Source organism: Pan paniscus, chromosome 21 (assembly GCF_029289425.2).
Source record: "Pan paniscus chromosome 21, NHGRI_mPanPan1-v2.0_pri, whole genome shotgun sequence".
Classification (NCBI taxonomy): Eukaryota; Metazoa; Chordata; class Mammalia; order Primates; family Hominidae; genus Pan; species Pan paniscus.
Window position 1 is genome coordinate 43,085,926 of NC_073270.2, and position 14,145 is coordinate 43,100,070.

At 47.6% G+C, this 14,145-nt stretch overlaps 1 protein-coding gene across 9 annotated transcripts in view; it reads left to right on the forward strand.

Moving 5' to 3' along the window:
- SRC (SRC proto-oncogene, non-receptor tyrosine kinase) overlaps positions 1-14,145 on the forward strand; it is a 59,540-nt gene that overhangs the window by 12,877 nt on the left and 32,518 nt on the right. For all 9 annotated transcript variants that reach the window (XM_034946947.3, XM_055104487.2, XM_034946945.3 and 6 more), the window contains one exon: positions 6,446-6,519. The gene's annotated coding sequence lies outside the window, so the exon portion shown is untranslated. The remainder of the gene's footprint in view (positions 1-6,445; positions 6,520-14,145) is intronic.

The window sequence follows — 14,145 nt, forward strand, 5'->3', positions numbered from 1 at the left end:
CAGAAGAGCGGTCAGGGCTGGGACAGTTGTGCTCTCCAGGGCGTGAGTTTGGTAGGAGCTCCGTGGCCCCCCTGCTGGGCTTCTGCCCTTTCTGGGCTGCAGGCCCCATCCCCAGTGCACCCCTCCATGTCTGCCGGTGTCCGCCCCAGCCTGCCGTTTCCACCCCAGCCCCACTGGCAGAGCCGGTTTGAGTCTACTGTCCCTGAGCATGTTCGCGCCGCGGACACGGGACCAGGCATGTCCTGGCTGCCCTGGCCCGCGCACGGCCCCTTGCTCACTCTTCACTCACTCTTTGCTCACTCAGCAAACATCCTCTGGGACCTCAGTTCCTGGCCTGGGCCATGCTGGGTGGGGATCAGGGCCTGGAGTTGTCTCAGACTTGCTTCTGCCCTGTGTAAGCCAGGGTGGGCAGAAGCTCTGCTGCAGAGATGGACCAGGCAGGTGGCAGGAGGGCACAGTGGTGGGGCATAGGCTGTGGGACTGGACAGATCTGGGGCCGAGGGCTGCCACCTCTTATTCCTGTGGGGCCCTAGGTGGGGCCCATCCGTCGGTCTATCCATCCCACAAATATTTTCTGTGCTCAACAATGTTCTAGAGCTGCAGATAGCAAGGAACCAACCAAAGATCCCTGCTTTTGCAAAGCTCACATTCTAGAGGGGGAGACAGAAGAACACAACAAATAAGGAAACTGCACACACAGCCCGTAAGAAGGCGGTAAGGGCCACGAATCCATAATGCAGGGAAGCGGGTGGGCCTGCTGGCGGGCTCGTGGAGGATGGGTCGCAATTAGATGGTGGCCAGGGAAGGCCTCACACCTCAAAGAAGCTCACAACAAAGGAGGGGAGGGAGGAGCCATGCAGCTCCCTGGGGAGGGAACAGCCAGTGGGGAGACCCCGAGGCAGGGGAGAGCCTGGAGTGCTGGTGGAACTGGAGGGGGCCAGGGGAACAGAGTGAGAAAGGGGAAGAACAGGGGAAGAATGGAGAGAGGAGGGCGGATCAGGGAGGGCACCTGAGCCATCTAAAATGCAGGCTTTGGACTTGGAGCGAGATGGGGTCACACGAGAGTTCTGGGTGCACCTGGCTGCTGTGTGAAGAGCAGACTGGGGGCTGAGGGTGGAGGTGGGTGGACCAGTGAGGTGGCTGCTGCCTTAGTCTAGGGGGTGGCGGTTCGCTCAGTCTGGGGGTAGTTATTGGGAGGGTCAAAGGGCCAAGCATTTTTTTTTCTTTGCATCATTTAAGTTAATCTTGCTTTTCCCACTCTATTCTGGAGGCATGTTCATAGAATGAACCCCATGAACCCATCGCTGAGCCAAGCACCACTACCCATGGCCAGTCCCGCCTCCTCCACACCTGTTCTATCCCATGCTATCTTGTGTCATTTTAGAGCAAATGACAGGCATCATATTTCACGTGTGAAATATTTCAGTGTGTATCTCTAAAAGACAAGGACTCTTGTGTTTAAAAAGTAGCCATAAAACTAAAGTCCATGTAAAAAATGTGAACAATTTCTTTCTCTTTCTCTCTCTTTTTTTTTTTTTTTTTTTTTTTGGTGAGACAGGGTCTCACTCTGTCACCCAGGCTGGAGTGCAGTGGTGCAATTACAGCTCACTGCAGCCTCAAGCTCCCGGGCTTGAGCGATCCTTCCACCTCAGCCTCCTGAGTAGCTGGGACTACAGGCGCATACCACCACACCTGGCTAGTTTTTAAAATTTTTAATTTGTAGCGATGAGGTCTCTCTATGTTACCAAGACTGGTCATTCCTGAGTCAATTCCTGACTCAAGTGATCCTCCTGCCTCTGCCTCCCAAAGTGCTGGATTACAGGCGTAAGCCACCATCTAATGGCCTAACTTCTTAATATCAGCAAAAATCCCCTCCTCTCCCAGATATATTTTGATGGTGCAACTGATGTCTCTGGACTTCCCCCTCCTTGCCATAAAGCGAGGTTCATAATAGCCCCCGCTGTCATGCTATTGTGAGATCATTCAAGTAGGATGCCTAGCATAGGCCCGGCACATAGTAGGTGCTCAACAAAGAATAGCTGCTCCTACTCTTTTGACTGATAGCAAACACTTAGAGCACACTTGCTAGGGTCTGGGTCCAGTCCTGTGTGCTTCACAGATATAAACTTATTTAATCCTCACAACAGTCCTTTGAGGTAGATGATGTGTATCACTATTTGACAGGAGAGGCAGTGGAGGCACAGAGAGGTGGAGTAACTTTCCCAAGGTCACACAGCAAGGAAGGGCCAGAGCTAGGTTTTGAATCCTGGCAGTCTAGCTCTTAATCCCTATGTGGTGGAGGCTACATGAGCCCAGAAAAGGGTGGCGGTCCCTCTCTCAGCTTGTGGGGGGGCAGGCAAGGTCAGGTACTGCCTGTGGTCAGGCCGAAAGGGTACACTGTAGTTCATGGTGGGGCAGTGAAAGGGGAGGTGGGTGGTGGAGCTTAGCGGGGGGAAGAATATGTGCAAAGGCTTGGAAGCTAGAGGGTAGTTACGAGTTTAAGGGAGGGTCAAGGGATGGGAGCTTGTGGCAGGCCCCCTCCATCCAAGTTTGGCCTTGGTCCTGTGATCTCCAGGCTGGAGTGTCGATCGTTTTTATCATCTTACGATCACCCGTCCCCAGCCTGTCTCGGATGCCCTCTCCTCCCTCTGAGACCTGCCAGAGACCCATTTCATGGATGAGTAAAGGCAGGCTGACCTTCCTGTGACCACACAGCCAGGGGCAGGCCACCTGCAGGCTTGAATGGGGCCAGGGCGTGGGTTTGGAGCTCAGGCTGGGCTGTGTGGAGGGGCCTGGCCACTAGGCGCTCCTGCCCACCAGTGTCCCTGGAGGGAGATACTGCATGGGTGTGGGCGGGGAGGAGGGGGCACTGTGTGTTCCCAAAGCAGCTGGCAGGGAACAGTGGGTGCCGTGGGCAGGGGCCGGCTGGCGGCCATCTCCACAAGGCACATCAGCCATCAGCCATCAGGGGTGGGGCAGCTGGGGGCTCTCGGAAAGATGACCTACGGCTGGGAGAGAACAAAACTTGCCACCTCAGTGTTCTCTGTGATCCTCTCCTGACACTGAGCAGGGGCAGGGCAGGAGTGCTGCTGAGGGCCTCTGTGTGCAGGTAGAGATGCTGGGGTCTCTGTGTGCAGGTAGAGATGCCGGGGTCTCTGTGTGCAGGTAGAGATGCCGGGGTCTCTGTGTGCAGGTAGAGATGTAGAGATGCTGGGGTCTCTGTGTGCAGGTAGAGATGCCGGGGTCTCTGTGTGCAGGCAGAGATGCTGAAGCCCAGGTTAGCTCTTATTTATGTCTTTATTTTTTTTTTTGCGACAAGGTCTCACTCTGTTGCCCAGGCTGGAGTGCAGTGGTGTAATCATAGCTCACTGCAGCCTCAAACTCCTGGGTGCAAGCAATCCTCCCACCTTGGCTTCCTGAGTAGCTGGAACTCTTGGGCACCACCATGACCGGTTACATTTTTTTTCTATTTTTTTTTTTTTGTAGAGATGGGGGTCTCACTTTGTTGCCCAGGCTGGTCTCAAACTCTTGGCCTCAAGCGATCCTCCCATCTTGGCCTCCTGAGTCACTGGGATTACAGGTGCAAGCCACTGCTCCTGGCCGCACAGTGATTCTCATGGAAGCCTTCCACTCAGCCACGTGGTGGTTAGCCCTCAGCAGGCTGGGCCCCAAGGTTCTGTCTCCTCTTCCAGTTTCTCCTCAGCTCAGTGCTTTGGGGCCTGGTGCCCCAAGAATCTTATCCTCAGTGCCATTGCCCCCAGCCCACACCCTTATTCCAGGGCAGGCCTTGGCCTTGCTGTGTGACCAAGGCCTGGCAGCCCCCTTCTCTGAGCCTTAGCCTCCTCAGCTGCCAAGGAGAAGGGCCCACAAAAGCTCCTGGGGGTTGGGGCTGTGACCCCCTGGCCTTGTGAGCTGCCCTACCCACCCCGTTATGGGGCTGCCTGGTGACAGACTCTGGGATGGTTCCTGGGGTGGGGTGGGGGTGTCTGCGAAGCCTCCTAACCCCTCCAACTCACCAGTCCCTAGATGCTGTCTCCTTCTCAGTGACCTCACTCCAGGGTGTGGGGGCGCGGAGGAGGGAGAGATGGTGGGAAGTGGGTATAGGGAAGAGAGAGCCACCCTGGTGTGCCAGTCTTTCCCCCATTTTGCCGCTGAGGAAACTGAGGCTGCAGGACTGAAATTGACATAGCTCCCTCACCTTTCTCTAAGCGGTCCCAGCTGCAGGCCCTGTCAAAGCCATCCCACCTGCCTGGATCACACTCCCCACCCTCTCTTCACAAACCACCTAGCCTTTGGGCCTCAGCTGAGATACCCCCTCCTCTGGGAAGGCCACCATGGTTTAGGTGTCTCCTCTTGCCCCTCTGGCCCTTTGGAGCTGGAGATGACGGTCCCTGACAAGACACTGTGGGAAGGGCCACTGTTCTCTGACCGCCGGCTCCCAGGGGCCTGAGAAAAGCTTCCTGGCCCTGCTCTCAGTTTTGCAGGCCTTCGTGACTTGCATGGAACATATCCCTCTCGGGGTCTTCCCTGGGCCCCCTCGTGCCTAGGCCAAGGGCCAGCAGTGACCCAGTTATACCGGAACACACTCTGGCCAGACCTCGCTCTGAACAAGGCCCTGCCCACCTGGCATCCTGGTCCGCCTGCGCCTCTGCACCCAGGCTCCCTCCTGGGCCGCCCTTGCTGTGCTCCTCACAGGGGAGGTGGGGTAGGATGGGCTCTGGTGTCCCTCGGATCTGGCTGGTATCCTGGCTGTCTGCCTTCTGGCTGGGGCAGCCTCCTGGAGCCCCTGTGGCCTTGTATGTAAAATGAGTGTGGCCACAGCTTGCTACAGGGCTGCTGGGAACATTGGAGGGGAGCGTGAACCCCAGGCGGGAGGATGTGAGGGGGAGAAGTGTGGGTTTCTGCACCCCCATCAGCACACCCCATTCCACCCCCGCCTGGACCAGAGCAGCTGGTGACATTGGGTTTTGCCAAGAGGAGCCCAGGCTCCTTCCTTGGGCGGTTCCCAGGGGCTCTGGGTGGCCGTCCCGGTTAGGGAGACATGCAGAGGGTTAGGGATTGTCACTCGGCTGCTAAGAGTTGGGATCTCAGGCACACCATTTAACCTGTCTGTGCTTCAGTTTCCTCATCTGTGCGATGAGGTGATGAGCGTGGTGCATGGCAGGTGCCTGACAAGTCCTTCGGCTCTCCCATCAGGGAGAGGATGGCTGCTAATGGGCCAAGTCCCTGCCCACCGCCTTCCCCCTCCATCCCCGCACAGGCCTGATACTACACCCACCACTGCTCTTCCCTGCCCCGCCTCCCACCTCTCCCCTGCCATTGGGGTACTGTTATCAGGAGGCATTCCAGGACTGGCTGAGAACAGCTTCCACCCTGGGCCCTTCTGAGAGGATGCGATCACTGATAGATGCCCTGCCGGGGCCTCCTTTGAGGAATGGGCTCTGGGGTACGAGACGGTGGAACCCAGATAGTCTGGGTTTGCCTCCCGGTGCTGTGTCTTATGAGCTGTGTGACATCAGGCAAGCAGCCCCGCCTCTCTGTGCTTCAGTTTCCTCATCTGCAAATCAGAGCCCACCACAGAGGGTTGGGGTGGTTCACTGAGCTCGTAAGCATGGTGCCCGCCACCCAGGAGCACCGTGATGGTGACGCCGTAGCTGTTGTTATCCTCTGAGGACCAACCGTCCCTCCTCCTTGTGGGGCCCCTGGTTTATTTGGCCTCTGTGTCCACCCCGTGATGAGGGCATGGCAGGAGGACCCCTCTGGACTTTCTCTTCTCCAGGTCTAGGGGACAAGGAGAGGGTGGACCTGAGAGAGGCTATGTTCAGAAATTGGGAACCTGCTGTGTGATCTTGGATGGCCCCTCTCCCTTTCTGAGCCTCCATTTCCTGGCCTGCTCTATGAGCACGTGGACCTGGCCCCTCGTTATCCTTGTCACGATACTTTCAGTAGTTCCTCCCTCGGCCAGCCCAGCCACATGGCTTTTGACTGTTTTTCCCACTACGGCATCTGGGGCGCAGTAGGTGCTCAGCTAAATCTTGTTGGAGAAGCCCAGGAGTGCACCACTGAGTGGCTGTCCAGGGCTTTCCCACTCCCGGCCTCTTGCTTGTGTAGCCCCCTTTGCCAAGAACGTGGCCCCCATTCATCTCTACTTGTGGAAATCCTTGTCCTCGAAGGCCTTCGCAAATGCTGCCTCCCCCAGGAAGCCTTTCCCAGTTTCTCCCAGCCAGAGGAGATGCTGGTCCTTGGAACACTTGCTCTGAGGCTCTCTGGTGGTCCCTGTTACAGTGCACTGCCGTGTCCATAGTAACAGATGAATGGCAAACAGGGACTGTGCACTTGCTAGGAGCCAGGCACAGGGGGAGGCCCTGAGCTTGTGCTGTCTTATTTCATCTTCCACACCAACCTCACAAGGTGGATATTAATCCTATTGTCCCTCCCTTTACAGAACAGAGAACAGAAGCTCAGAGAAGTGAAGCAACTTGCCCAGCTATGAGAGACAGAGCCAGGATTTGAAACCAGGTAAGCCTGTGTTTTTTAAAAAGGAAAGAAAAGACATCAACACACACACACACACACACACACACACGACAGGGAAAAGTAAGCCTCTCTCACACCCAGGTCTCCTTGCCAGAGGCAACCACTTGAAAAAATTTCTGGTGTATCCTTCCAGGGAGATCCAAGCATATATAAGCATGTATATTAACAATTTTTTTAGCATAATGTGAATTTCAATAATGATGGGAATGCCAGGTGTTGATATTTTTAGCTTCTGCACTTGACTCAATATTATACATTTGCAAAGAATTTTTTTTTTTTCTTAGACAGGGTCTTACTCTGTTGCCCAGGCTGTAGTGCAGTGTCACAATCATGCTCACCGTAGCTTCGAAATCCTGGGCTCAAATGATCCTCCCACCTCAGTGTCCCAAGGAGCTAGGACTGCAGGCACACGCACCACACCCAGCCAGTTACTTATTTTTTTGTAGAGACAGAGTCTCACTATGTTGCCTAGGCTGGTCTCGAATGCCTGGGCTCAAGCAATCCTCCTGTCTTGGCCTCCCAAAGTACTGGGATTATAGGTATGAGCCGTCATCCCTGGCCAGAAATTTTTTTTTTTTTTAGACAAATGATAGCACACACTCTACCCTGTCCACAATTGACTTTTTTCTCTTGACAGTGTACCTCAGAGATCATTTATTTGTGCTGCACTTTTCTTGTTCATGGTTGCGTAGTATTCCACTGCATGTATGGTGGTCACACTTTATTTAATTAAGGACAGATATTTTGGTTGTTTCCAGGCTTTTGCTTGTTCTAGACAATTCCACAAATGAATATCCTCAATCATATGCCTTGTGTTCGTGTGTTCTTTTAGGATCAATTCCACCTTGCAGGGCCGGTGGGTGTATAATTGTGATAGGTATTGCCAAATTGTCTTTCAGAGAGATTGTGCTGGTGTCACCACACCCTCTGTTCTCCTCACTCTCACCAGCATAGGGTGTTATCACATTTGGGGATAAATTGCATAAGTGCAATTTGCCAATCTGATAGGTGAACAGTGGCCCCCAGTGTAGTTTATTTGAAAAATGTGTATCACAGCTTTACTGAGATAAAATTCCCATACCATACAATTTCTCTATTTAAAGTATACAATTCAGTGGTTTTTAGTAGAGTCACGGAATTGTACAATCGTCACCACAGTCAAATTTAGAACATTTTCATTACTCCAGAAAGAAACTTCACCCATTACAGTCACTCCCCACTTCCCCCTAAACTTCCCTTCCCTAGGCCTAGGCAGCAACTAATCTAGTTTCTGTTTCTATAGATTTGCCTATTCTGGACATTTAATAGAAATGGAATCATTCAAGTGTGCTCTTTTGTGGCTGGCTTCTTTCACTTAGCATAATGTTTTCAAGATTCACTCATATTGTAGCATGGATCAATATTTCATTTTTTTTTCTTGCCAAATAATATTCTATCATATGGATATACCATATTTTATTTATCCATTCATCAGTTGATGGACATTTGGGCTTTCTGGCTATTATGGGTAATGCTGTTCTGGACATTCATGCACAAGTTTTTGTATAGACATATGTTTTTCATTTCTTTTGAGTGTGTACCTAGGAGTAGAATTGCTAGATCATATGGTAATTCCGTGTTTAACTTTTTGAGGAACTGCCAGACTGTTTTGCAAAGCAGCTGCACCATTTTACATTCCCATCAGCAATGTCTGAGGGTTCCAATTTCTCCACATCCTTGCCAACATTTGTCTTTTAGATTCTAGCCATCCATCCTAGTGTCTGTGAAGTGGCATCTCATTGTGGTTTTGATTTTTTTTTTTTTTTTGAGACAGGGTCTCACTCTGTTGCCAAGGCTAACTGCAACCTCAAACTCTTGGGCTCTAACAATCCTCTCATCTCAGCCTCCCGAGCAGCTGGGACCAAAAGTGTGTGCCACCACGCCTGGCTAATTTTTTTTTTTTTTTTAATTTGTGGAGATGGGGGGTCTCACCGTGTTGCCCAGGCTGGTCTCGAACTCCTGGGCTCAAGTGATCCTCGCACCTCAGCCTCCCAAAGTGCTGGGATTACAGGCATGTGCCACGGTACTCGGCTGTTTTGATTTGTATTTCCCTAATTACTAGTGACATTAAGCATCTTTTCATGTGCTTATTGGCAATTTGTATATCTTCTTTGGAGGAATGTCTATTCAAGTTCTTTGCCTATTTTTATTATTAATGTAATCTATTTTTTTTCTTAGAGACAGGGTCTCACTATGTTGCCCAGGCTAGTCTAAAAGTCCTGGCCTCAAGTGATCACCCTGCCTCAGCCTCCCAAGTACCTAGGACTATAAGTGCATGCCACCGTGCCTGACTTAATTTTTTTTTTTTTTATTTTGTAGAGATAGGATCTTACTCTGCCACCCAGGCTGGAGTGCAATGCTGTGATCATAGCTGACTGTAACCTCAAATTCCTGGGCTCAAGCAATCCTCCCATCTCAGCCTCCTGAGTAGCTGGACCACAGGCATGCAACACCACGCCTGGCTAATTTAAAAAAAAATTTTAGTAGGGGTCTCACTCTGTTTCCCAGGCCGGTCTCAAGCTCCTGGCCTCAAGAGATCCTCTGTCTTGGCTTCCAAAGCACTGGGATTACATGCATGAGCCACTGTAAGAGATTTTTATATATTGTAGATACAAGTCCCTTGTCAGATATATGATTTGCAAATATTTTCTCCTATTCTGTGGGTTGTGCTTTTATTTTCTTGATGTTGTTCTTTGGAAAACAGAAGTTTTTAATTGTGATGAAGTGCAGTTTATTTTTCCTTTTGTTGCTTGTGCTCTAGGTGTTGTATTTAAGAAATCATAATCTGGCCAGGTGCGGTGGCTCACACCTGTAATCCCAGCACTTTGGGAGGCCGAGGCGGGTGGATCACCTGAGGTCAGGAGTTAGAGACCAGCCTGGCCAACATGGTGAAACCCCGTCTCTACTAAAAATACAAAAATTAGCCAGGCGCATTGGCGGGCACCTGTGATCCCAGCTACTCAGGAGGATGAGGCAGGACAATCACCTGAATCCGGGAGGCGGAGGTTGCAGTGAGCTGAGATTGCACCATTTTACTCCAGCCTGGGCAACAGAGTGAGACTCCGTCTCAAAACAAACAGACAAATAAACAAACAAACACAAATAAACCAACCAAACAAACAAAAAAAGAAATCATAATCCAAGGTCATAACATTTACGCCTATATTTTCTTATGAGAGTTTTTTATTTTTACCTCTTTCATTTAGGTTTGTGATCCAATTTGAGTTGATTTTTATGCAGGATTTGAGGAAGGTGTCCAGCTTCTTCTCCCTTGAATTGTCTTGGCACCCTTGTATAAAATCAATTGACTGTCAATGTGATTGTTTCCTTTTGGACTCTGAATTCCCCTCCATTGGTTTATAAGTCTACACTTATACCAGTACCATGCTGTTACTGTTGTTTTACAGTTTTGAAATTGAAAAGTGTGAGTCCTCAGACTTTGTTTTTCTTAAAGACTGTTTGGCTATTCTGGGTCCCATGACTTTCCATATGAATTTTAAGATCAGTTTGTCAATTTTGGCAAAGAAACTAGCTGGGACTTTGATAGGGAGCAGACCAATTGGGGAGTATTGCCATCTTAATAATATTTAGGCTCCTGAGCCATGAACACGGGATGTCTTTCCATTTCTTTCAAAATTTTTTTGTAGTTTTCGGAGTGTAAGTTTTATACTTTCATTAATCTTATTCCTAAGTATTCTTTTGATGCTATCATAAATTTCCTTCTTAATTTTATTTTTGGATTCTTCATTGCCAACCTATAGAAATACAATGTATTTTTGTATATTGATTTTGTACTTTACAGCCTTGCTGAACTCATTTATTAGTTCTACTGATTTTTTGGTGGAATTCTTAGGATTTTCTATATATAAGATCATATTATCTGCAAAAAAAGAGAGTTTTCCTTCTTCCTTTCTAATCTGGATGCCTTATGTTTCATTTTCGTTCCTAATTGTCCGGGCTAGAAGCTCCAGTACAATCTTGAATAGAAGTGGTGAGGGTAGATATTCTTTTCATTTCTGATCTTAGGGGGATGGCACGCAGTCTTTTACCGTTAAGTAGGATGTTAGCTCTGGGGTTTTCTTTTTCTTTTTTCTTTTCTTTCTTTTCTTTTTTTCTTTTTTAAGATGGGAGTCTCACTCTGTCACCCAGGCTGGAGTGCAGTGGTGTGATCTTGGCTCACTGAAACCTTTGCCTCCTGGGTTCAAGCGATTCTCCTGCCTCGGCCTCCTGAGTAGCTGGAATTACTGGCATCTGCCACCACACCCAGCTAATTTTTGTATTTTTAGTAGAGATGAGATTTTACCATGTTGGCCACACTGGTCTCTAACTCCTGGCCTCAGGTGATCCACCCGGCTCGGCCTCCCAGAGTGCTGGGATTGCAGGTGTGAGCCACCACACCCGGCCTAGCCGTGAGGTTTTCATTGCTGCTTTTTATCTGGGTGAGGAGGTTCCCTTCTATCGTTTTTGTCATGAAGGAGTGTTGAATTTTGTCAAATGCTTTTTTCTACATGTATTAGAATTATTACATGGTTCTTGACCTTTATTATATTGGTATAGTGTATCACATTAATCGATTTTCAGAAGTTAAACCAACTTTGGCTGGGCTTGGTACCTCACGCCTGTAATCCCAGCACTTTGGGAGACCAAGGCGGGAGGATTGCCTGAGGTCAGGAGTTCGAAACCAGCCTGGCCAACATGGCGAAACCTTGTTTCTACTAAAAATACAAAAATTAGCCGGCTGTGCTGGCAGGCACCTGTAATCCCAGCTACTTGGGAGGCTGAGGAACAAGAATCGCTTGAACCCAGGAGGTGGAGGTTGCAGTGAGCCGAGATCGTGCCACTGCACTCCAGCCTGGGTGACAGAGAAAGACTCCGTCTCAAAAAAAAAGTTAAACCGACTTTATATTCCTGACATCGGTCTTACTTGGTCATGGCATCTAATTCTTTTCATATGTTGCTGGATCCAGTTTTCTAGTATTTTGTAGAAGATTTATATATATGTAATATATATATTCATTTTCATAAAAGTTATTGGTCTGTAATTTTCTTTTCTTGTGATGTCTTCGTGTGGTTATGGTATCGGGGTAATACCGGCTTCAGAAAATGAGTTGGGAAGTGTTTCCTAGAGAAGAACTGGTATAATTTCTTCTTTAAGTATTTAGTAGAATTCACCAGTCCAGCTATCTGGGCCTGGGCTGCTTCTGTGAGAAGATTTAAAATTAATAATTCCATCTCTTTACTTGCTTTAGATTTATTTGAATTTTCTATTTCTTCTTCTTCTTCTTCTTCTTTTATTTTTTTTTTTTGAGACGGAGTTTCACTCTTGTTGCCCACGCTGGAGTGCAATGGCGCCATCTCCGCCCACCTCAACCTCCGCCTCCTGGGTTCAAGCAATTCTCCTGCTTCAGCCTCCTGAATAGCTGGGATTACAGGCATGTGCCACCACGCCTGGCTAATTTTTTATTTTTAGTAGAGGCAGGGTTTCACCATATACGTGTGGGCCAGGCTGGTCTTGAACTCCTGAACTCAGGTGATCTGCCCGCCTTGGCCTCCCAAAGTGCTGGGATTACAGGCGTAAGCCACCGTGCCCAGCCTATTTCTTCTTATTTTTGATAATTTGTGTTTTTTTCCTAGGAATTTCATCTAAGTTATCTAGTTTGTTGACATAGAATTATTCATAGTAGTCTCTTATAATCTTTGTTTCTTTAAGGTTAGTAATAATGTCTTCCCTTTCATTCCTGAGTTTAGTAATTTGAGTCTTCTCTTTTTTTCCTGTTCAATCTAGCTAAAGGTTTGTCAATCTTGTTGATCTTTTCAAAGAATCACCTCTTGGTTTTGTTGATTTTCTCTATTGCTTTTTATTTTTTATTTCATTAATTTCTGCTCTAATCTTTATTCTTTCCTTCCTTGTATAGCTTTAGGTTTAGTTTGCTCTTCTTTTCCCAGTGTCTTAAGGTAGAAGTTTAGGTTATTGATTTGAAATCTTTCTTATTTTTATTTATTTATTTTGAGACGGAGTTTCACTCTTGTTGCCCAGGCTAGAGTGCAATGGTGTGATCTCGGCTCACTGCAACCTCCACCTCCCAGGTTCAAGCAATTCTCTTGCCTCAGCCTCCCAAGCAGCTGGGATTGCAGGCACCTGCCACCATGCCTGGCTGATTTTTGTATTTTTAGTAGAGATGGGGCTTCACCATGTTGGCCAGGCTGGTTGAACTCCTGACCTCCAATCCGCCCCCCTTGGTCTCCCAAAGTGCTAGGATTACAAGCGTGAGCCACTACACCCGGCCTATTTCTATTTTTTGAGAGAGGGTCTCACTCTGTTGCCCAGGCTGGAGTGTAAGTGGCACAATCATGGCTCATTGCAGCTCTGAACTCCGGGGCTTGAGCAGTCCTCCTGCCTCAGCTTCCTGAGTAGCTGGGACTACCGGCAGGTGCCACCATGCCTGACGATTTTTCGTGTGTGTGTGTGTTTTTTAGAGATGGGGGTTTCACCATGTCGCTTAGGCTAGTCTTGAACTCCTGAGCTCAAGCAATCCACCTGTCTCAGCCTCCCAAAGTGCTAGGATTACAGGCGTGAGCCACCACATCTAGACGGTTTCTTTTTTTTAAATATAGGATTTTCCAGCTAGAAATTTCCCTTTAAGTTCTCTTTTACCACATCCATATATTTGGATATGTTGTGTCTTCATTTTCTTTCATCTCAAAGTATTTTCTAAGCTTTTTGGTGATTTATTCTTTGACTCACTGGTAATTGAGGAGCGTGTTGTTTAGTTTTCACATATTTTAATTTTCCAAATTTCTTTCTGTTATTGATTTCTTCATTCTATTGTGGTTGGAAACATACTTTGTATGATTTCACTCCTTTTAAATTTATTGAGGCTTGTTTTATGGTGTAGCATATGGTCTATCCCAGAGAATGTTCCATGTGCACTTGAGAAGAACGTGTATCTGCTGTTGTTGGGTGGCTGGTATGGTTTGAATTTGCATTTATCTTATGAGTGAGGTTGAGCATCTTGTCATATGTTTGCAAGCCATTTGTTTGCTTTTTCTGTAAACTATATGTTGTCATTTTTCTTATTTTATGGGAGCTTATTATATACATGCTAAGAAAAAAAAACACCCTTACCTATCATATGAGTTGCAATTATTTTTCTTTGTCCTTTGAACTTGTTTATGATGTCTATTGAGCCATATCAGATTTTTATGTAGATTGATTTATCATTTAAAAAATGGTTTCTAGGTCTTATGTCATGTTTAGGAATGCTTTCCCCATTCAGAGATATGAAAATTCATTATCTTTTCCCCTTTATGCATATATATACACATATATACACATATACACATATATACATATATACACACATATACATACACATATATACACACATATATACATATATAAATACATATACACATATATACATATATAAATACATATACACATATGTACATATATACACACATACACATATGTACATATATACACATATACACATATGTACATATATACACATATACACATATGTACATATATACACATATACACATATGTACATATATACACATATA